Raw genomic sequence first — 25,496 nt, forward strand, 5'->3', positions numbered from 1 at the left:
AATGAAAGTCTTCAGGTAGTTGCAATTCCTGCCAGTGTACTACAATAAGAAAGCTTAAGGAGATGGGACGGGGGCAGGGGGCAATTTTGTCAGCTGCTACACTAATAAACTTACTTATTATGAGGATACAAATTATATACAGTGCTAGGTCCACAGAAATATTAGCCTAGAGTAGAAGATAAATAACAGATTTTTGAGTCAAACCAACAAGCTCCAGTTATAAGCAGTTTACCTGTCTTGTGAGTTAGAAAACATCACTTAGGTTCTCTGTGCTTCAGTTCCCTCATTTTATTTTTGTTGTTATTTATTTTCATTTATTTAAAATCTCCATCCTGTAGCACAGTGCTTTGCATAGCACAAGTAATTGCTCAACAAATACTGGTCAGTTGAATGAATTAAATGAAATATTGGTACTTAAAGGCAGAGCTTTGTTATGTGGAAAAGTGTGCTTATTCCCTCAAATAATCATGGCAAATGACATGATTTCTATAAACTAAACCAACAAAGATCAAGTCTGTTGTCAAAGGACAGCCAGCATATGTGAATGATATGCTGAGTTTATGCTCAGAAAACTTGAGGAAGATTTTATGGACCATGGACGCTTGACCACGGTTTTGAAAAACTAAACAGAAGTTTTACAAAAAGGAACAGGATGTTCCAGGCCTGTGGACAAGCTTGTGCCAAAATCCGATGGCTAAAGAAAGGTGAAAGCACAGGGTGACCAGTGGTTGACTGGAGCAGAAGACGTCGGGCAGGGAACATGCTGATGAAAACGTTGTTAGCCATAGCAGGTATTCACCCATGAGTAACCCATTAACAAGGAGATAGATTTCCTTGTTTTTTTTAAAGGTCATGTTTACTAATTTAGCACCATAATTCAAGTCTTAGAATCTCCCAAGTTGCTAGAAGAAGAACGGGAAGAGGTGAGGAGGTTGGAAAAGTAAGGGTAATTAACTTGTGGCCTCATTTTGCTCTCAAGCAACTCAAGGTTTAGCAAAGAAGAAAATTACTGAGGTTGGAGATTAAACCTAAAGCTTTTGGTTCAGATGGTAAGGAAGACCCTCAAGGACAGTCGAATCAGTATATCCAAGAGGCAGCTGGAGTTGGCCTCAGGCACCAGGGAGGTTTTTTCTTAGCATCCAAGACCTTTTTTGATAGCTTCAAGTTTTTTTAGCCAGGTTTCATTTATCATACTTCTGAACCAGATGCATTCCAACCAAGCTGCCAAAAGTAAATCCAAGCAAGAACTGGAACATGATGTCGGTGGGGAGGGCAAGGAGGGCACAAAGGGTGGCTGCATCTGGGGAAAGATACCTTGTTTCAAGAAGGCCAATGAAGTTCAGGGTCTCTCATGCTTGTAAATGAGCTTTTGCAAGGTTTTGCGGGAAAGTGTTCCTAGAGACCCATCCTGCTCCCTTGCCCTTCATTCTATGGCAAAGGAATAGAAACTTCTACAAAGGTAGTTCCTTCATTTATAAAAACGTATAATGCATGAGAATGATATAGAGAACAAACAAGATAACGCCTATGATGGTTGGTTCATGTGTCAACTTGGCCACGTGATGGTGCCCACTTGTCTGGTCAAGCAAGCACTGGCTTAACCATTACTACAAGGACATTTAATGGTCAGTTCACTGATGACCTTCATTGGAGTTGCCAGCTAGTGGCCTGCACTACAGAATTTGGGCTCAGCATCCCCACAGTTGCATGAGACACTTTTATAAAATCTCATATTTACATGTCTCTCTGTAGGTTCTATTTCTCTAGAGAACTCTGACTAATACCATGCCTAACACAGAGCACAAAAAAGGAAGAAATTTTGGTTTTCAAGGAAAACCAAGAAATTCCTTCCCTTGGTTTCAAGCCAAAGGAATAAATTATGGAATTCCAAGCATCAGTGAACCAGGAAGAATTTGTGTGGAAGGTGTGAGGGAAAGGGAAGGCAGCTTTTTGACATTCCTGAATTAAAAGGTGGAAGGACCACCTTGCCTTATTTCCCAGTTTCAAGCCTTAGTTCCCAGGAAAGAGGGGTGTTCTAGTTTGCTAGCTGCCAGAATGCAATATACCAGAAATGGAATGGCTTTTAACAAGGGGAATTTAATAAGTTGCTAGTTTACAGTTCCAAGGCCAAGAAAATGTCCCAATTAAAACAAGTCTATAGAAATGTCCAATCAAAGGCATCTGGGGAAAGATAACTTGGTTCAAGAAGGCCGATGAAGTTCAGGGTCTCTATCTCAAGTGGAATGGCACATGGTGAACACAGTCAGGGCTTCTCTCTCGGCTGGAAGGGCACATGGCAAATACGGTGTCATCTGCTAGCCTTCTCTCCTGGCTTCTGGTTTCATGAAGCTCCCCGGGAGGCGTTTTCCTTCTTCATCTCCAAAGGTTGCTGGCTTGTGGACTCTGTGCATCTCATGGCTACATCATTCTGCTCTCTCTCTGAATCTCTCATTCTCCAAAATGTTTCCGCTTTTATAGGACTTCAGAAACTAATCAAGACCTACTCAAATGGGTGGAGACATGTCGTCACCTTATCCAGCTTAACAACCACTCTTGACTAAATCACATCACCCAGGGAGATGATCTCACTACAGTTTCAAACATACAGTATTGAATAGAGATTATTCTACCTTTATGAAATGGGAATTTGATTAAAGCATGGCTTTTCTTAGGGGGCATACTTCCTTTCAAACCAGCACAAGGGGATATAATTTACAGAAATGGAGAAACTGGAGAGAGAAGCTGTTTCAGTGTAGGAATGGCTAATTAAGCAATTTAGTCAACAATTTGGATATTTAGTTGTTCTAGTTTGCAAGCTGCCAGAATGCAATACACCAGAAATAGAACAGCTTTTTAAAGGGGGAATTTATTAAGTTTGCAAGTTTATATGTTCTAGGGCCATAAAAATGTCCAAATTAAAACAAAATAAAATATCCAATCTAAGGCATCCAGGGAAAGATACCTTGGTTCAAGAAGGCCAATGACATTCAGGGTTTCTCTCTCAACTGGAAAGGCACATGGTGAACATGGCAACATCTGCTAGCTTTCTCTCCAGGCTTCTTGTTTCATGAAGCGCCCTCGGGGATGTTTTCCTTCTTCATCTCCAAAGGTCTCTGAATGCATGGGCTCTGTGGCTTTTTTCAAAATGGTTCCCTCTTAAAGGGCCCCAGTAAGCAACTCCACCTTGAATGGGTAGAGACACATCTCCATGGAATCCATCTAATCAAAAGTTATCACCCACAATTGGGTGGGTCACACTTCCATGGATAATCAAAAAGCTCTCACCCAGCAATATTAAATGAGGATTAAAGAACACGGCTTTTCTGGGGTCCACAGCAGATTCAAACCAGCACATTAGTCCATGTAATCAAATATTTGAATCTTCAGTCCAAAAATCTAAATGTTGCCTTAGATTTTGTAACGTATCATCTCAGTTTAAACATTTTCAGCAAATGTATTCGTATTTGAAAATTTTGAGTTCAAGAAAATTTAAGTTAAAGTTCCAGTTCTGAACTTATTAGCTGTAAATGGACAGATCTTTGTGGACCTCATCCACAAAATGAAATTAGACGTGCTCTGTCTATCTCACAAGGGGGTGAAATGAAAAGTCTATGAAAACTGTAAAGTACAATAATGAAGACATGAACCTGTTATCATGATATTATAAGGACCTAGATATTATTATTACCAATAACGTTGAAAAGTATTCCTGGGACAGCTTTCAGTCAGGGCAAGACCACTATAAATTTTGCCAAGTCCCCACAGTGATAGGATAGCAATATTTAAGCAACCCTCAGACAATATTTCCAACAAATTAGGTTACAAGGTTTTCCTAGATCCCTGGATTAACTGAATAGTCGTAGGTGGGGACAAACTACCACCATCACCATCATGGACCTGCTCATGATTCTTGTTGGATCAGCAGCTTTATGAAGAAGTGAAGAGAAGAAGAAGGGAAGCTTCACGGTGCTAAGAACCAGTCGTGTGCTCATAAGCCAACTTTAACAATAAATAAATAAATAAATCCCTGCTTTGTCATGCTTTCTGATTTCTGTAGTTAAATACTCTCACCATAGCTAGTATCTCTAAGTTTGTCATGGGATCTCGCCTGTAACTACTTGTTGAAGAGAGCTCTGAAAACTATTGCTTTTTTCTTTCTTTGTTTTGTATATACGTTATATTACACAATTCAAAAGCTAAAAGAAAATGATAGGAGGAAATGATTGAAGAAACAATAGGAAAAAATAACAGGAGAAAATTTCCAACCACCAAAAAAGGCACATGGACTAATGTTGAGTGATCCCATCAAGAGCTGAAAAGAACCAATTAAAAAAAAAAAACCACACCTAGTCTATCATGATGAATTTCCAAAGAGCAAAGACAAAGAGAAGGAGGTGGGGGTGTCAGGAGAGCTGGATGGAGAGGCTTGCAATAGCATTAAAATGAAGAGGCAAACTGCTTAAAGGATACACAGGTTCTTACTGTATTATTTTCTTTACAATTGCATGTGAATCTCAATTGCGTCAAAATAAAAGGTTTAATTTAAAAATGGAAAGGCAACATAAAATGTTTATAATCTAAATATATAGATACCACAATAAGTATAAATTGGCTACATGGAAATCTATAACACAGTGAATCTAGTGGTGGCAATGACTGTGATTAACTGTACAAAGATGAAAAAATTCTTCTATGAACTAGAACAAATGTATGACACTATCACAAGGAAGTAATAGGGGGCATATGGGGAAAATGTATCTATTGCAAACCATGGACTATAGTCAACATTAATATCTTAATATTTGTTTATCAACATACCAAATGTAACACACCAATACTAGGGGTCAATAACGGGTGGGAATAAGTGGTATGGGATGTTTGGGCTTTCTTTTCTATTTTTATTTCTTTTTCTAGAGTAATGAAAATGTTCTAAAATTGGTCATAGTGATGAATGCACAACTCTGTGATGATACAGTAAATCACTGCTTGTATATTTTTGATGGACTGTATAGTATGTGAATATATCTCAATAAAATTGCATTAAAAATAAAAAAAAAACTCAGAAATTCCCTTCTAGAAGGACAAAGATCTACGCTGAGGGAAAAAAAAAAACTATGATAGTAGAGAAAAAATAAACAAAAACAAATAAAATCAAAACAAAATGAGACAAAAAACTATGATAGTAGAATTAAAATGATCAGGGCAGGGGCACTGAATGTACAGAGAAGGTACAAAGGAAAAAGAATTCAGAACCATAGAGGAGGACACACAGAATAGCCATTTGGGGGGGGGGAGTACTTTAAAGAAGCAATAGGAAAGGAAGCCCTCAAGTTGCAAAGGTACCCTGCGCCATTCCAGCGCACACCAGGGTTAAAACCCCCAGACCAGTGTATCAACACAGCTACATCCTCCCTGGCCACTGGGTGCCCACATCCACAAGCATCAGCTTAATATCCCCAACCTGCACCAATACCTGCCCTGAAACATATCACCATACTGAGTGCTCCACCCTGTGCCCTGCTCCCTGCTGTACAACCATCGCACAAATACAAGGCCTTAGACCACTGCAAGAAATCAACTCCCAAAGTAAATCAATCAAGATATTTATATGCCACAAAGACAGCAGAAGATCACTAAGCATATCACAATGCAGACAGATACAGCCCTTCCTAATGACCAAATTAAAACACCAGAGGAGATACAGACATTAGAACAACTAATCAAAGATGTTCAAACAAATCTACTTAATAAAATAAGTGGGATAGCAAATGACATAAAGGAGATCAAGAAGACATAGGAGAGCACAAAGAGGAATTTGAAAGAATAAATAGAAAAATAGCAGAAATCACAGAGATTAAAGACTTTGCTGACAAAATAAAAACATACAGGAGGCATACAACATCAGATTTGAAGAGACAGAAGAAGGAATAAGTGATATAGAGAACAGGATACCTTTGACTTTATGACTCAAAACAACAAACAGCAGAAAAGACGGAAAAAATTGAATGGGAGGGCGGGCCGCGGTGGCTCAGCGGGCAAAGTGCTTGCCTGCTATGCCGGAGGACCTCAGTTCGATTCCCGGCCCCAGCCCATGTAACAAAAAAACGGAAAAACAAAATACAATAAAAACAAGAAAATGTTTAAAGATGTTTCCCTTTCTTCCTTCCTTCCTTCCTTCTATCCTTCCTTCCTTCCTTCCTTCTATCCTTCCTTCCTTCTTAATAAAAAAAAAAAAAAAAAAAAAAAAATTGAATGGGAACTCAGGGAAATGATACACAAAACAAAGTGCACAAATATAAGAATCATTGATGTCCCAGAAGGAGAAGAGAAGAGTTAAGGGCTAGGAAGAGTAGTTGAGAATATAATGGGGGAAAACTTCCCAACCCTCATAAAGAACATAAATATGCAAGTCAAAGAAGCCCAAAGAACTCCAAACAGAATAAATCCAAATAGGCCTTTCCCAAGGCACATACTAATCAGTCTGTAAAATGTTGAAGAGAAGCAAAAAATTCTGAATGCAGCAAGAGAAAAACAATCCATTACATACAAGGAAAATTAAATAAGACAGTTCAGACTAGTCAACTAGCACCCTGCAGGCGAGAAGGCAGTGGTATGATATATTCAAGATCCTGAAAGAGAAAGACTTCCAGCCAAGAATTCTGTACCCAGTCAAATTGTCCTTCAAAACTGAGGGAGAGATTAAAGTTTTCACAGACAAAGAAGTCCTGAAAGAATCTGTCAACAAGAGATGAGCCCTACAAGAAATGCTAAAAGGAGTTCTGCTGCTGAAAAAAAAAAAAAAAAAGACAGGAGAGGGGGTCTGGAGGAGGGCACAGAATTGAAGAGTACCACTAACAGTAATTTAAATAATACAAAGAGAAAGAGGGAAAAGAATATATAGATCTGAAAATTAAAATAAAAAATATAAGATGGTGGAATCAAGAAACGCCTTTTCAGTAATAACTTTGAGTGTTAACGGACTAAACTTACCAATTAAAAGATACAAATTCCAAAACAACTAACACTGATCCTGCTGAAACTTTTCCAAAATATTGAGGAAAAATGAACTCTAACTAACTCATTTTAATGAAGCTAACATTTTAATACCAAAACTGGGTATAGATGCTATAAGAAAGTAAAACTACAGGCCAATCTCCCTAATGAACATAAATGCAAAAATTCTCAATAAAATATTAGCAAATTGAATCCAACAGCACATTAAAAGAATCATACACCATGACCAAATGGGGTTTATACCAGGATTGCAAGGATGGTTCAACATAAGAAAATTAATCAATGTAATACAGCACATTAACAAATCAAAAGGGAAAAATCACATGATCATCTTGATTGATGCTGAAAAATCATTTGACAGAATTCAGTATCCTTTTCTGATAAAAGCACTACAAAAGATAGGAATCAAAATTAACTACCTCAATATGATAAAGGGAATATATGAAAAACCTATAGCCAGCATTGTACTCAATGGAGAGAGACTGAAAGCCTTCCCTCGAAGATCAGGTACGAAACAAGGATGCCCACTGTCACCACTATTATTCAACATTGTGCTAGAAGTTCTAGCTAGAGCGATCAGGCAGGACAAAGAAATAAAAGGCATCAAAATTGGAAAGGAAGAAGTAAAACTCTGATTATTTGCAGATGATATGATACTATACTTGGAAGATCCTGAGAAATCTACAGCAAAGTTACTTGAACTAATAAAAAATTCAGCAAGGTGGCAGGACATAAAATTAATATGCAAAAATCATTTCTTTACATTGGCAATGACATAGCTGAGGAATCAGTTAAGGAAAAAATCCATTCAGAAAAGCAACTAAAAGAATCATATACTTAGGAATGAATTTAACTAGGGATGTAAAGGATTTCTACACAGAAAATTACATAACATTGCTAAAAGAAATCAAAGCAGACCTAAATAAGTGGAAAGACATTCCCTGCACATGAATAGGAAGGCTAAATATAGCTAACATGTCAATTCTCCCCAAACTGATCTACAGATCCAACACAGTACCAATCAAAATTCCAACAATGTACTTTGAAGATTTGGAAAAGCTAACTACCAAATTCATCTGGAAGGGAAAGAGACCCCGAATATTAAAAGCATCCTAAAAAAGAAGAACGAAGTGGGAGGATTAACACTCCCTGACTTTAAAACCTATTATAGAGCCACAGTGGTCAAAACAGCATGGTACAGGCACAAAGGCAGAACAACTGACCAATGGAATCAAAGCAAGTGTGCAGAAATAGACCACCAAATCTATGGTCAACTGATTTTTGACAAGGCCCCCAAATCCTCTGAACTGGGACAAAATAGTCTTTTCAATAATTGGGCATGGAAGAACTGGATATCAATAGCCAAGAGAAAGAAAGAGGACCCCTATCTTACATCCTACCCAAAAATGAACTCAAAGTGGATCAAACACCTAAATATAAGAACTAGCACCATAAAACTTCTAGCAGAAAATGTAGGGAAGCATCTTCAAGAACTAGTAATAGGAGGGAGCATCCTAAACTTTACACTCAAAGCACAAGCAAAAAGAAAAAATAGATAAATGGGAACTCCTCAAAATCAAATGCTTCTGCACCTCAAAAGACTTTGTCAAAAAGGTGAAGAGGCAGCCAATTCAATAGGAGAAAATATTTGGAAATCACATGTCAGATAAAGATTTGATTTCTTATACATACAAAGAAATCATACAACTCAACAACAGAAGAACAAACAATCCAATTATAAAATAGACTGAAGATATGAATAAGCATTTTTCTGAAGAGCAAATATAGATGGCTCAAATGCACATGAAGAGATGCTCGTTTTCACTGGCTATAAAGGAAATGCAAATTAAGACTACAATGAGATACCATCTCACACCTATGAGAATGGCTGTTACTAAACAAACAGGAAACTATAAATGTTGGAGAGGATGTGGAAAACTGGGACACTTATGCACTGCTGGTGGGAATGTATGATAGTGCAGCTACTATGAAAGTCTGTTTGGCAGTTCCTTAGGAAACTAAATATTGAGTTGCCCTATGACCCAGTAAGAGCACTACTTGGTATATACCCAGAAGAGCTGAAAGCAATGATACAAACAGACATTTGCACACTGATATTCATTATTCACAATCACCAAAAGATGGAAATAAACCAAATGTCCATCAACAGATGAGTGGCTCAACAAAATGTGGTATGTACATACAATGAATATTATGCAGCAGTAAGACAAAATGACATCTTGAAGCACATGACAAGATGGATGAGTCTTGAGGATATAATGTTGAGTGAAATTGGCCAGACACAAAAGGATGCTACTGTAAGATTCCCCTTTTATGACCAGCATAAAGGTATAATCAAAGGCTTATAATACAGAATATAGGGGACTTAGAGATGCATAGAAGCCAGAGATGGGTAAACTGTTAGCTAATGAGGTTGAATTCCAATTTCAGGGGATAGATGGGAGTGAAGATGATTCTCTAGTGGGTCTAGAAGTAATATTACCATATTGAAGATAAACAAGACTGAAAGGGGTTGTACAGACTTATGTGTCCCACTGACTCACACTAGAAATATGAATGAGTTCTTGTAAGAATTACTTCAAAGATATGATTCTTGTATAAAGAGTGTTTAAGTCCAGGATACAGGGGGAAAACTGCTATTGCATGCTATGAGCTATGTTCTAAAGGAAACCATTGACACTACCACAGCAACAGCAGAGGTAAATAATGGGGTGAAGGACAAGAGTTAAGTGGAGGTTTAGATTTCGTATTTGGTAAGAGTGTGTTTATTGGTTTTCTGATTTTGGGGAACAATGAAATTATCTAAAATTGAGAATGTTGATGGAACTGTGGACTTTGGGTCCCCTACAGGATGTATGATGAATGCAGGTGGCTGAAGGATGCACTGAAGGAGAAGTAGATTGGCAAACAATGGTGTATACTTATGAATGAAGGGTTGTGCTGCTACAAAAAGGAGCAACGTCGTTAGGCATGCAATGATGTGAGTGAACATGTGGGACATTAGGTGAGGCAAAATAAGCCAGGAACAAAAAAACAACAATGGTATGGTCACCTTTAGAAAGCACTTATAAGAAAACAGAGGCCTAGATTGTGAGCTTTTAGAGCAGACACATTAAGTCCAGCATGGTGATTATTATTTCTGGACTTTGACAGGCTGTTTTATATATATAACCTGAGATTTAGAGATAAGAATGAAGCCGAACAGGTTGGGGTTAAAGTAATTTATAACACAGGGGTAAGGAAGACAGTGTCTGTATTTTAGAACCACAGTGTCTATATTTTATAACTACACATACTCTTTGAGACAATGGAAAAAAGGTTTATTTGATCTGGAACTGAAATTTTCTGTAGTGCATGATCTAATTCAACCTATCTGTCTAGCTCATTTGAACAATTGAAATACAAGAAGCACAGAATAAGGAAGAGGTCCTTTAATCCTGCATAGATTATTGCAATGCCTGGAAAAATCCTAGAGTATATTAAGCAGATAATCAAAAAATATTGGCAAAGTCCCCAGAAGGAGGGGAGAAAGACTGGAACTATTAAAACCTTACCATTAGGGAATCCCCTGATACAGTGTTAAACCTTAGGGATACCCAAATCAATAGGCCATGCTCTCAATCATGAGGCTTTTGTGAAGCTTATGTAGGGAGCTGAGAAGCTTAGACTACCTATAGCCATGCCTAAGGTTTACTTCTGGAGGACCTCTATTGTTGCTCAGATGTGGCATCACTCTCTCTATTCCCAACTGTGCAAGTGAAATCACTGCCCTCCCCCCTACATGGGACATGACATCTAAGGGTGAAAGTCTCCCTGGAAATGTGGGAAATGACTCCCAAGGATGAATCCAGATCTGGTGCCATGGGATCAACAATTCCATCCTGACCAAAAGGGGGAAAAGAAGTGTAATTAATAAAGTATCAGTGGCAGAGAGAGTTCAAATAGAGCTGAGAGGCTACTCTGGAGGTTGCTCTTAAACAAGCTTCAGTTAGACCTTGCTACCTGTAATAACCTGTCAACCCCCAAACAGAACCATTCCAGCTAATCCTAAAGAACACCTAGGGCAATATATAAGATTCTGCAAGGGTTCATGCACTAGAGTAACTTACGAGACCCTACAACCTCCAGATGGGGTTCCTTATCCAGATAAGTCCTGAAACCTAGCCCAACCTGTGTCCAGAACATCACGTAGTTCCATTTTCCTACCCCATATTAGTGTCAGACCCTTTCAATAGCAAAAATTTAGAATTGCCATTGTAGCTCAAACAATCCCAAAGAGAGGTATGGAAAGGTCAAAGGTAATGCTGTTATTATACACAGAAGATAGGACTTAACAAATGAATATGAATGCTGAATCATTAAATTGATTTCTCTTTTAGTCTCCAGCATTTTAGAACAGGTAAAAGTAAAACCCTAAAACCATGCCAAAGTCTGAAATATGTTTTACAACTAATTGTGATGCTGTGCTTTGAAATTTATAGCTTTTTTGTACATATGTTATTGTTCCCCCCAAAAAGAAGGAAAAAAAAGTTGATTGTGATGATAAAAAAGTATTTAAGCCCTCTACCCACCTATATTCTGGAGCAGCTAGAAGGAAAAATATGAGAGGATTTTATGATAGCCCATGACAAACTCTGGGATCTATCCTGTAACCATTTTTTGAAGACTGCTTTGAAAACTATTGCTTTTTTATTTCTTTGCTTTAAATATATGTTATACTATACAATTAAAAAGTTAAAACAAACAAAAAAAAGAAAAACTGAACATAACCTGAGACACCTCAGGATGCCATCAAGCACACCAGTATATGCATAATGGGAGCCCCAGAAAGAAAAGAATGAGAGAAAGCAGCAGAAGGAATAGTCAAATAAATAATGACAGAGAACTTCCCAAATTTAGCAAAAGACATGAATATGCACATTCAAGAAATCCAGAGAACACCAAATAGGATAATATGAAGAAAACTACACCCCATTATATATTGATCACACTCTTGAATGCAAAGGACAAGGACAGAATTCTGAAAGCAGCAAGAAAGAAGCAACATATTATGTACAAGAGAGTTTAAATAAAATTGAGCGCTGATTTCTCATCAGAAACTATGGAGGCAAGAAGGCAATGGGCTGAAATACTTAAAGCACCAAAAGTAAACAACTGCCAGCCAAGAATTTTATGTACAGGGAGGCTTTCTTTTAAAAATGAGGGAGAGATTAAGACTTTCCCAGATAAATAAAAGCCAAAGGAATTCATCACCACTAAATCTGCCGTACAAGCAATGCCAAAGGGAGTTCTTCAGACTCAAAGGTAACAGTGGTTCAAAGCAGCATAAAAAAATAAAGACCTGCAGGAAAGGTACGCATTTGGGAAATTATAAATGCCAGTATTATTGTGGTCTACTCTTTGGTATGTAGCTCCACTTCTTACTTCCCACAGGTGTTAAAATGCAAATACATAAAAAGTAATAAGAAATATGTGGTTTGGGACATACAACATACAAAGATCTAAGTGGTAATAAATATTTTTTTAAAAGGTGGGGGGACAGAGGGGTATAGGGATATCTATGTATATTACTGAAGTTAAATTGGCATCATATGTATATATATGATTTAAAATTTTAACCTCATGGTGACCACAAGGAATGATGAAAAACATATCCAAGTATAAATGAGAAAGCACTCAATAAAAAAATTAAATAAATATAAATGTAGGCATTAATAGAAGAATTAAGGGACAAAAAAGGCATAGGACATGTAAAGGGTAAATAGCAAAATAGCAGAAGAAAGTTCTGTGTGCTGGTTTGAAGTTATTATGTATCCCAGAAAACCCAGGTCCTTTAATCCTCATTCAGTATTGCTGGGTGGAATCTTTTTTATTGTTTCCACGGAGATGTGACCCACCCAAATTGTGGGTAGTAACTTTTTGATTAGTTGGTTTACAGTGGAGATGTATCTTCCCATTCAAGGTTGGGTTGCTTTCTGGAGCCCTTTAAGAGGGAACCATTTTGAAAAAAGCTCAGAATCAACAAAGGCAGAGACCTGTGGAGCAGAAGGAAAACACTCCCAGGGAAGCCTTATGAAATGAGGAGAGAAAGCAAGCAGATGTCGCCATGTGCCCTCCCAGCTGAGAGAGAAAACCCGAACTTCATGGGTCCTTTCTTTGGAGTTAAAGTATCTTTCCCTCGATGCCTTAATTTGGACATTTCATGGTCTTAGAACTGTAAACTTGCCACCTAATAAATTCCCCGTTATAAAAGCCATTCTATTTCTGGTGTATCACATTCCGGCAGCTTACAAACTAAAACATTCTGCATTATCAGTAGTGGCTTTAAATGTAAATGGATGAAACTCTCCAATCAAATGTAAATGGATGAAACTCTCCAATCAAATGTAAATGGATGAAACTCTCCAATCAAATGTAAATGGATGAAACTCTCCAATCAACAGCATACTGTCAGAATGGATTAAAAAACATGACCCACCTATGTGCTGTCTGCAAGAGATTCCCTTATATTCAAAGAAAGATACAAGTAGGTTGAAAGTGAGAGGATGGGAAGAATATACCTTGTAAGTGGTAACCAAAAGAGAGCTGGGTAGCTATATTATTATTGAATAAGATAGATTTTAAGTCAAAAACAGTTGGGAGAGACAACGATGGTCATTTTACAGTCATAATGGGGACAATTCAACAAGAAGATGTAGCAATTATAAATATTTATGTACCTAACAGCAAAGACACAAAATAGTTGAAGCAAATACTAACAAATTTGAAGGGAGAAATTGAAGGTTCAACATTAATGTTCGGAGACTTTACACCACCACTCACAATAATGAGAGATTATCCAGTCAGAAGAGCAATAAGGCAGCACAGGACTTGAATGATGCACTAAGCCAACTAGATGTAGCAGACATATATATAGAACACTGCACACAAAAAAAGATAATACTTATTGTTCTCAAGTGCATGTGGATCATTCTCCAAGACAGACTATATGTTAGACCACAAAACAAGACTCAATAAACTGGAAAATAATGAAATCATACCCTGGATATTCAACAGAATGAAGCTATAAATCAATAACCATGGGAGAAATGGAAAATTCATGAATATGTGGAAATTGAACAATACACTCTTAAACAACTAATGGGTTAAGGAAGAAATCACAAGTGGAATTAGGCAAATGAAAATGAAAATAAAACATACCAAAACTTATGGGATGTAGTGAAGGCAGTCCTGAGAGGGAATTTATCACTCTAAATGCTTACATTAAAAAAGAAGAAATACTTCATATCAGTGACCTAATATCAAAACTGGAAGGACTAGAAAAGAAAAGCGAACTAAACCCAAAGTGAGCAGAAGAAAGGAAATAACAAAGATTAGCGTGGAGATAAATAAAATAGTAAAAAAACAATAGAGAGAATCAACAACATCAAAACATGGTTCATTGAAACTATCAAAAAATTGGCAAACCTTTAGCTATACTGACAAAGAACAAAAGATAGAAGACACAAATAACAAAAATCAGAAATTAAAAGGGGGCATTACTACTGACCCAGATGAAATAAAAAAGGAACATAAGAGGATAATATGAACATCTGTATACTAACAAATTAGATAACCTAGATGAAATGACAATTTCTTAGAAACACACAAGCTACCTACACTGACACAAGGAGAAACAGAAGATTTCAACAAACCAATTACTAGTAAACAGATTGAATCAGTAATTAAAAATGTCCCCAAAAAGCAAAGCCCAGGCCAGGTGGCTCCACAGTAGACGTCTACCAAACATTCCAAGGATACTTAACGTGAATTCTGCTCAACCTCTCCCAAAACACTGAAGAGGAGGGATACTCCCTCATTCATTCTGTGAGGCCCACATCACCCTCATACCAAAGCCAAATAAAGACACTACAAGAAAAGAAAACTACAGACCAATAACTCTTAAGAATATCAGGTAAAAATCCTCAACAAAATACTTACAAACCAAATCCAACAGCCCATTAAAAGAATTATATATTATGATCAAGTAGGATTTATCCCTGGTATGCAAGTTTGGTTCAACATAAGGAAATTAAATAACGTAATACAGCACATTAACACAACAAAGAGAAAAACCCCACACGATCATTTCAATGATGCAGAAAAGACATACGACAAAATACCACACCCTTTCTTAACAAAAACAAACAAACAAAAAAACCACTTACAACACTAGGCAGAGAGGGAAAGTTCCTCAACATAATAAAGATCATATATGAAAAGCCCACAGCTAACATGCTTCTTAATGATAAAAGACTGAAAGTTTTCTTTCTAACATCAGGAACAAGACTAGGCAAGAAAAAGAAATAAAGGACATCCAGACTGGAAAGGAAGAAGTAAACCTTTCTCTATTTACAGGTGAAAAGATGTTCAACATCATTATCCATCAGGGAAATGTGAATTAAAACCACAAGGAGATAACTCTTCATACCCACTAGAATAGCTGCTATTTAAAAAATAATAATAATAATAACAGAAAATAACAACGGTTGGAGAGGATGCAGAAAAACAGGAATACTCATTCATTACTGATGGTAACATAAAACAGTGCAGCCACAGTGGAAGAGAGTTTGGCAGTCTTCAAACAGCTAAGTATAGAACTACCATATGACCTGGCAATCCCACCACTATGTACATACCCAAAAGAATTGAAAGCAGGGACTTAAACAAGTATTTGCACACCAATGTTCACTGCCACATTATTCACAATTGTGAAAAGATGGAAGCAGCCTAAGCGTTCATCAACTGATGACTGGATAAATAAAATGTGGTGTATATATATATGCAATGGAATATTATCCCACTGTAAAAAGAAATGAAGTCCTGATACATGCAACAACATGGATGAACCTTGAAGACATTGTGTTGAATGAAATAAGCCAGACACAAAAGGAACAAATATTGTATGAGATCATACATGAAATAATTAGAATAAAGAAACTCATAGAGTCGGGATCTAGACCATAGCTTACCAGGGGACAGGGTAGGGATAGGGAACGGGAATTCAAATATACTCAGCTCCTATTTGGAATAATGGAAATGTTTTGGTGATGGATGGTGACAATGGTAGCACAACATTTTGAAATATATATCTGTATGTGATTAGAAGGGGAAATGTTAGATTGTACATGGTAACAAAATAAATTTTTAAAATATCCATGGGGCTGTACTATGCAAACAGTGAACCTAAGTTAAGCCATTAATAGTTCAATTACAAAAGTGTGCTATCATCAATTGTAATGATGACCAACACAAGGTGTTAGTAATATAGCAGTGCATGGGAGTTCTGTATTTTATGCATTATTATTATTCTGTAAACCCACAACTTCTCTAATAAAGAGAAAAAAACAAATGTTCACAGTCAACAAGAAAAAGTAAAACTTTCACTGTTTGCAAATGACATGATCCTATATGTAGGACATCCTGAAAAATCTACAGCAAAGCTACTAGAGCCAGTAAACAAGTACAGCAAAGTGGCAGGATATGAGATCAGATGCAAAAAATCAGTTGTGTTTGTATACACTAGTAATGAGCTATCTGAGGAGGAAATCAAGAAAAAATCCATTTACAATAGCAACCAAAAGAATCAAATATTTAGGAATAAATTTTACCATGGATATAAAAGATCTATTATACACAAGAAACTACAAAACTTTTTAAAAGAAATCAAGGAAGACCTAAATAAATAGAAGGACATATCGTGTTCATAGTTAAGATGTTAATTCTACACAAATTGATTCATGGATTCAATGCAATACCAATTAAAATCCCAACAACTTACTTTGCAGTAATAGAAAAAGCAATAATCAAATTTATTTGAAGGACAGGTGCCCCAACTAGCCAAAAATAACTTGAGAAAGAAAATGAAGTGTGAGGTCTCACACCTGACTTTAAAGTATATTACAAGGTGTGAAAGTGCCTGGTTTTCTCTCCTGGCCAACACCAGATACCATCTGCTATGAAAGCAATACACGCAATAATAGAAAACTTAAACACTCCAATGTAATAAAAAATGGTAATTAAATGTATCTTCCCTACTGTTAACCTGCATTTACATTTTTCAGAGATACTTTTCATTGTTTTTGGCTTTGGTTTTTCATAGCTTTGCTTATTATTATTATTATTATGCCAGCATTTTTTTAGCCATTAACATTAGACTTTACATCAGGATGTTACTGCCCTTTTTCTTTCTTCCATAGTCTAAACATCTCTAAAATGTAACATTGTTTGCACCTCAATATTTTTATTTTGTACAAACTGAACTATGATGATAATTTAAAATCTTTGTACTAGTTTAAAAGGATTAATTTAAAAGTCAGTAAATAATGGTTTACAAATATTTAATTGTTTACTGTAAATTAAATAACATATTTAGGTCATGTAATCTTGTGTTGTTAAGCAATATTTTAAGAAAGTATTCCAATTGTCGGTAACAAAATTTTGTTTTTATGACTTAGATTATGACTTCTTATTCAGATATTTTTTCTACAATTTAAATTGGTTTCCTTTTCTTTCAGATTTTGAGAAGATAAATGCGATTTTTAATGGAATCAGTAAGAAATATTTACATCGTAAATATATTTGTTGAATAAAATCTGCTTTCTTCTTGAGAAAAAAGCATATTACAAAGCTTCAGTGGTCAAGACAGCATGGTACTCACAGAAATCTAAATATACTGACCACACAATCGAATGAGTTTTCAGAAATAGATCTGCTCATATATGTGCAATTGACCTGTGATAAGGCGATCAAGTCAACTCAACTTGGACAGAGTAGCCTCCTCAATGAGTGGTGCTTAGAGAACTGGATATCCACATCCAAAAGAATGAAAGAGGACCCTTATCTCACACGTTATACAAAAATTAACACGAAATGAGTCAAAGACTTAAAATTAGAGCTTAAGACAATAAAACTTTTAGGAAAAAATGTAGGGAAATATCTTAAAGATCTTGTGGTAGGAAGCATTTTCCTAGACCTTATACCCAAAGCATGGACATTGAAAGAAGAAATAGACAAATGCAATCTCCACAAAATTAAACATTTTTGTACATCAAGCAACTTTGTCAGTAAAGTAAAAAGGCAGGCTATGTAATGGGAGACAATATTTGGAAACCACATATTGAATAAAGGTTTAATATCCAGAATATATAGAGAGAAATCTTACAAGTCAACAACAAAAAGACAAACAATTTAATTTAAAATTGGGCAAAAGACATGGATATATATTTTTCCAAAGAGAAAATGCAAATGCCTCAAAAGCATATGCAGAGGAGTCCAAGATGGTGGCTTAGTAAGGTACGTGCGTCTTAGTTCCTCCTCCTCCAAAGCAACTACTAGGTGAACTGAAACAGTGCAGAACAGCTCCCGGGGTTACGGCAGGGAATGGACATACAGTGTACCCCAGTCTGGACTGGCTAGTCTGACTGCGAGACTCAGCTGCGGTGAGATCCCCGAGCGGCGCGCGATTTCATGAGCAGCGGCAGCTGCGGCGGTCGGAGCTACTCCCTCCCTCCTTCCCGGGCCGGCTGAGAGTCTCGGAGAGGCAAGTTTCCCAAGCCGAGGCGGCCGGTGCCCCTCTTTTGCGGGTGGCTTCAAGTCTCGGCTTCGAGTCCGCGGCTACGAGTCTCGGATCAGAGGGCTATCCAAACCGCGGTGGCCCCCCCACCCCGCGGGCAGATTCCTGGTCCGGTGGGGAATTCCCCAGGCCACAGCGGCCGGTGACCGACGCCCCTCCCCCACGGGTGACATCCTGGTCCAGTGGCGAATTCCCCGGGCCCACTGTGGTCGGAGACCAGCCACAGGGTCCCCTCAAGCCGCGGCGGCTGACGCCCCCACCACGCGCGGCCCCTGAACCAACGGAGAGAATTGGATTGGAAATCCCCAGGCCGTGGAGATTGGTAACCGGGGGGATCCATTCCAAACACTTGAGACAAACGTGTGCCACGAGTGCCACCTACTGGGCAGGATAAGAAAAACAGAACCCAGAGATTTCACAGAAAAATCTTACAACCTTGTTGGGTCCGACACCCAGGGAAATCTGACTAAATGCCCAGATGCCAGCAGCAGAAGATAACTGTCCATGCTCAGAAGCTTGAGAATATGGCCCAGTCAAAGGAACAAACCAATAGTTCAAATGAGATACAAGAGCTGAGACAACTAATGCTGAATATATGAACAGAAATGGAAAACCTCTTCAAAAATGAAATCGATAAATTGAGGGAGGACATGAAGAGGACATGGGCTGAACATAAAGAAGAAATAGAAAAACTGAAAAAACAAATCACAGAACTTATGGAAGAGAAGGACAAAGTAGAAAAGATGGAAAAAACAATGGATACCTACAATGATAGATTTAAAGAGACAGAAGATAGAATTAGTGATTTGGAGGATGGAACATCTGAATTCCAAAAAGAAACAGAAAATATCGGGAAAAGAATGGAAAAATTTGAACAGGGTATCAGGGAACTCAAGGACAATATGAACCGCACAAATATACGTGTTGTGGGTGTCCCAGAAGGAGAAGAGAAGGGAAAAGGAGGAGAAAAACTAATGGAAGAAATTATCACTGAAAATTTCCCAACTCTTATAAAAGACCTAAAATTACAGATCCAAGAAGTGCAGCGCACCCCAAAGAGATTAGACCCAAATAGGCGTTCTCCAAGACACTTACTAGTTAGAAAGTCAGAGGTCAAAGAGAAAGAGAGGATCTTGAAAGCAGCGAGAGAGAAGCAATCCATCACATACAAGGGAAACCCAATAAGACTATGTGTAGATTTCTCAGCAGAAACCATGGAAGCTAGAAGACAGTGGGATGATATATTTAAATTACTAAAAGAGAAAAACTGCCAACCAAGACTCCTATATCCAGCAAAATTATCCTTCAAAAATGAGGGAGAAATTAAAACATTCTCAGACAAAAAGTCACTGAGAGAATTTGTGACCAAGAGACCAGCTCTGCAAGAAATACTAAAGGGAGCACTAGAGTCAGATACAAAAAGACAGAAGAGAGAGGTATGGAGAAGAGTGTAGAAAGAAGGAAAATCAGATATGATATATATAATACAAAAGGCAAAATGTTAGAGGAAAATATTATCCAAACAGTAATAACACTAAATGTCAATGGACTGAATTCCCCAATCAAAAGACATAGATTGGCAGAATGGATTAAAAAACAGGATCCTTCTATATGCTGTCTACAGGAAACACATCTTAGACCCAAAGATAAATATAGGTTGAAAGTGAAAGGTTGGGAAAAGATATTTCATGCAAATAACAACCAGAAAAGAGCAGGAGTGGCTATACTAATATCCAACAAATTAGACTTCAAATGTAAAACAGTTAAAAGAGACAAAGAAGGACACTATATACTAATAAAAGGAACAATTAAACAAGAAGACATAACAATCATAAATATTTATGCACCGAACCAGAATGCCCCAAAATATGTGAGGAATACACTGCAAACACTGAAAAGGGAAATCTATGTGTAGATTTCTGCTGAGAAATCTACACATAGTCTTATTGGGTTTCCCTTGTATGTGATGGATTGCTTCTCTCTCGCTGCTTTCAAGATCCTCACACATATACCATAATAGTTGGAGAATTCAATTCACCACTCTCATCAATGGACAGAACATCTAGACAGAGGATCAATAAAGAAATAGAGAATCTGAATATTACTATAATTGAGCTAGACTTAACAGACATTTATAGGACATTACATCCCACAACAGCAGGATACACCTTTTTCTCAAGTGCTCATGGATCATTCTCAAAGATAGACCATATGCTGGGTCACAAAGCAAGTCTCAACAAATTTAAAAAGATTGAAATCATACACAACACTTTCTCAGATCATAAAGGAATGAAGTTGGAAATCAATAATAGGCAGAGTGCCAGAAAATTCACAAATACGTGGAGGCTCAACAACACACTCCTAAACAACAAGTGGGTCAAAGAAGAAATTGCTAGAGAAATTAGCAAATACCTCAAGGCGAATGAAAATGAAAACACAACATATCAAAACTTATGGGACGCAGCAAAGGCAGTGCTAAGAGGGAAATTTATTGCCCTAAATGCCTATATCAGAAAAGAAGAAAAGGCAAAAATGCAGGAATTAACTATCCATTTGGAAGAACTGGAGAAAGAACAGCAAACTAATCCCAAAGCAAGCAAAGGGAAAGAAATAACAAAGATTAGAGCAGAAATAAATGAAATTGAAAACATGAAAACAATAGAGAAAATCAATAAGGCCAGAAGTTGGTTCTATGAGAAAATCAATAAGATTGATGGGCCCTTAGCAAGATTGACAAAAAGAAGAAGAGAGAGGACACAAATAAATAAGATCAGAAATGGAAGAGGAGACATAACTACTGACCTCACAGAAATAAAGGAGGTAATAATAGGATACTATGAACAACTTCACGCTAATAAATACAACAATTTAGAGGAAATGGACGGGTTCCTGGAAAGACATGAACAACCAACTTTGACTCAAGAAGACATAGATGACCTCAACAAACCAATCACAAGTAAAGAAATTGAATCAGTCATTCAAAAGCTTCCTAAAAAGAAAAGTCCAGGACCAGACGGCTTCACATCTGAATTCTATCAAACATTCCAGAAAGAATTAGTACCAACTCTCCTCAAACTCTTCAAAAAAATCGAAGTGGAGGGAAAACTACCTAATTCATTCTATGAAGCCAACATCACCCTCATACCAAAACCAGGCAAAGATATTACAAAAAAAGAAAACTACAGGCCAATCTCTCTAATGAATATAGATGCAAAAATCCTCAATAAAATTCTAGCAAATCGTATCCAACAACACATTAAAAGAATTATACATCATGACCAAGTAGGATTCATCCCAGGTATGCAAGGATGGTTCAACATAAGAAAATCCATTAATGTAATACACAATATCAACAAATTAAAGCAGAAAAATCACATGATCATCTCAATTGATGCAGAGAAGGCATTTGACAAGATTCAACATCCTCCTGTTGAAAACACTTCAAAGGATAGGAATACAAGGGAACTTCCTTAAAATGATAGAGGGAATATATGAAAAACCCACAGCTAATATCATCCTCAATGGGGAAAAATTGAAAACTTTCCCCCTAAGATCAGGAACAAGACAAGGATGTCCACTATCACCACTATTATTCAACATTGTGTTGGAGGTTCTAGCCAGAGCAATTAGACAAGAAAAAGAAATACAAGGCATCAGAATTGGAAAGGAAGAAGTAAAACTATCACTGTTTGCAGACGATATGATACTATACGTAAAAAACCCGGAAAAATCCACAACAAAACTACTAGAGCTAATAAATGAGTACAGCAAAGTAGCAGGTTACAAGATCAACATTCAAAAATCTGTAGCATTTCTATACACTAGCAATGAACAAGCGGAGGGGGAAATCAAGAAACGAATCCCATTTACTAAAAGAATAAAATACCTAGGAATAAATTTAACTAAAGAGACAAAAAACCTATATAAAGAAAACTACAGAAAACTGCTAAAGGAAATCACAGAAGACCTAAATAGATGGAACGGCATACCGTGTTCATGGATTGGAAGACTAAATATAGTTAAGATGTCAATCCTACCTAAATTGATTTACAGATTCAATGCAATACCAATCAAAATCCCAACAACTTATTTTTCAGAAATAGAAAAACCAATAAGCAAATTTATCTGGAAGGGCAGGGTGCCCCGAATTGCTAAAAACATCTTGAGGAAAAAAAACAAAGCTGGAGGTCTTGCACTGCCTGACTTTAAGGCATATTATGAAGCCACAGTGGTCAAAACAGCATGGTATTGGCATAAAGATAGATATATCGACCAATGGAATCGAATAGAGTGCTCAGATATAGACCCTCTCATCTATGGACATTTGATCTTTGATAAGGCAGTCAAACCAACTCACCTGGGACAGAACAGTCTCTTCAATAAATGGTGCCTAGAGAACTGGATATCCATATGCAAAAGAATGAAAGAAGACCCATATCTCACACCCTACACAAAAGTTAACTCAAAATGGATCAAAGATCTAAACATTAGGTCTAAGACCATAAAACAGTTAGGGGAAAATGTAGGGAGATATCTTATGAATCTTAAAATTGGAGGCAGTTTTATGGACCTTAAACCTAAAGCAAGAGCACTGAAGAAGAAAATAAATAAATGGGAACTCCTCAAAATTAAACACTTTTGTGCATCAAAGAACTTCATCAAGAAAGTAGAAAGACAGCCTACACAATGGGAAACAATATTTGGAAACGACATATCAGATAAAGGTCTAGTATCCAGAATTTATAATGAGATTGTTCAACTCAACAACAAAAAGACAGCCAACCCAATTACAAAATGGGAAAAAGACTTGAATAGACACCTCTCAGAGGAGGAAATACAAATGGCCAAAAGGCACATGAAGAGATGCTCAATGTCCCTGGCCATTAGAGAAATGCAAACCAAAACCACAATGAGATATCATCTCACACCCACCAGAATGGCCATTATCAACAAAACAGAAAATGACAAGTGCTGGAGAGGATGCGGTGAAAGAGGCACACTTATCCACTGTTGGTGGGAATGTCAAATGGTGCAACCACTGTGGAAGGAAGTTTGGCGGTTCCTCAAAAAGCTGAATATAGAATTGCCATATGACCCAGCAATACCATTGCTGGGAATCTACTCAAAGGAATTAAGGGCAAAAACTCAAACGGACATTTGCACACCAATGTTTATAGCAGCGTTATTTACAATTGCAAAGAGATGGAAACAGCCAAAATGTCCATCAACAGACGAGTGGCTAAACAAACTGTGGTATATACATACGATGGAATATTATGCGGCTTTAAGGCAGGATAAACTTATGAAGCATGTAATAACATGGATGGACCTAGAGAACATTATGCTGAGTGAGTCTAGCCAAAAACTAAAAGACAAATACTGTATGGTCCCAATGATGTGAATCGACACTCGAGAATAAACTTGGAATATGTCATTGGTAACAGAGTTCAGCAGGAGTTAGAAACAGGGTAAGATAATGGGTAATTGGAGCTGATGGGATACAGACTGTGCAATAGGACTAGATACAAAAACTCAGAAATGGACAGCACAATAATACCTAATTGTAAAGTAATCATGTTAAAACACTGAATGAAGCTGCATCCGAGCTATAGGTTTTTGTTTTGTTTTGTTTTGTTCTTACTATTATTACTTTTATTTTTTTCTCTATATTAACATTCTATATCTTTGTTGGTTATATTGCTAGTTCTTCTAAACCGATGCAAATGTACTAAGAAACGATGATCATGCATCTATGTGATGATGTTAAGAATTACTGATTGCATATGTAGAATGGTATGATTTCTAAAAAAAAAAAAAAATGGACAGCACAATACTACCTAATTGTAATGTAATTATGTTAAAACACTGAATGAAGCTGCATCTGAGCTATAGTTTTTTTTTCTTATATATTTTTGTATTTTTTATTTTTATTTTTATTTTTATTTTTTCTCTATATTATCATTTTATTTCTTTTTCTGTTGTCTTGCTATTTCTTTTTCTAAATCGATGCATATGTACTAAGAAATGATGATCATACATCTATGTGATGATATTAAGAATTACTGATTGCATATGTAGAATGGAATGATTTCTAAAAAAAAAAAAGCATATGCAAAAATGTCCAACTTTACAAGCTATTAGAGAAATGCAAGTCAAAACCACAATGAGATATCATCTCATACCTGTTAGAATGGCCATTAACAAAAAAAAAATAAAACCACAAGTGCTAGAGAGATGTAGAGAAACAGGTACACTTATTCACTGATGGTGGGAATGTAAAATGGTGCAGTTGCTTTGGAAGACTGTTGGCAGTTCCTCAGGAAGCTAAGTATAGAATTGCTGCATGGTCCAGCTATCCCATTACTAGACAGAACTAAAAGCAGGGACACGAATGGACATTTGCAAACCAATGTTTACAACGGCATTATTCAAGACTGCCAAGAGATGGAAGTAGCTCAAGTGTTCATAAACAGATGAGTGGATAAACAAACTGTGATATATACGTACAATGGAATATTACACAGCTGTAAGATGGAATAAAGTCATGACACATGCAGCAATGTGGATGAACCTTGAGGACATTATGTTGAGTGAAATAAGCCAGAAACAAAAGATAAATACTAAATGGTCTCACTAATATGAACTAACTATAATGAGCAAACTCTGAGAGTTAAAATTGACAACACACGCTATACTGACATAGAAAGAGGGTAGAGATTGGGCATTTGATGCTGAAGGAATACAGAATGTTCAACAGGATTGAGTATAAAGATTCAGAAATGAATAGCACAATACAGTGTGATGGTAGCACAATATTCTAAGTATAATGACCAAAGCTGCTGTGAGT

General features: G+C 36.9%; 1 long non-coding RNA gene and 1 pseudogene across 1 annotated transcript in view; one reads left to right on the top strand and one right to left on the bottom strand.

The window, feature by feature from the left end:
- The window catches only part of LOC143670017 (uncharacterized), a 92,065-nt gene that overhangs the window by 61,793 nt on the left and 4,776 nt on the right, over positions 1–25,496 (top strand). The window contains exon 4 of the long non-coding RNA XR_013169208.1: positions 17,592–17,627. This is a non-coding gene — a long non-coding RNA (uncharacterized LOC143670017). The remainder of the gene's footprint in view (positions 1–17,591; positions 17,628–25,496) is intronic.
- On the bottom strand, positions 1,078–1,256 carry LOC143669585 (short transmembrane mitochondrial protein 1 pseudogene; annotated as a pseudogene).

Source organism: Tamandua tetradactyla, chromosome 26 (assembly GCF_023851605.1).
Source record: "Tamandua tetradactyla isolate mTamTet1 chromosome 26, mTamTet1.pri, whole genome shotgun sequence".
NCBI classification, from domain to species: Eukaryota; Metazoa; Chordata; class Mammalia; order Pilosa; family Myrmecophagidae; genus Tamandua; species Tamandua tetradactyla.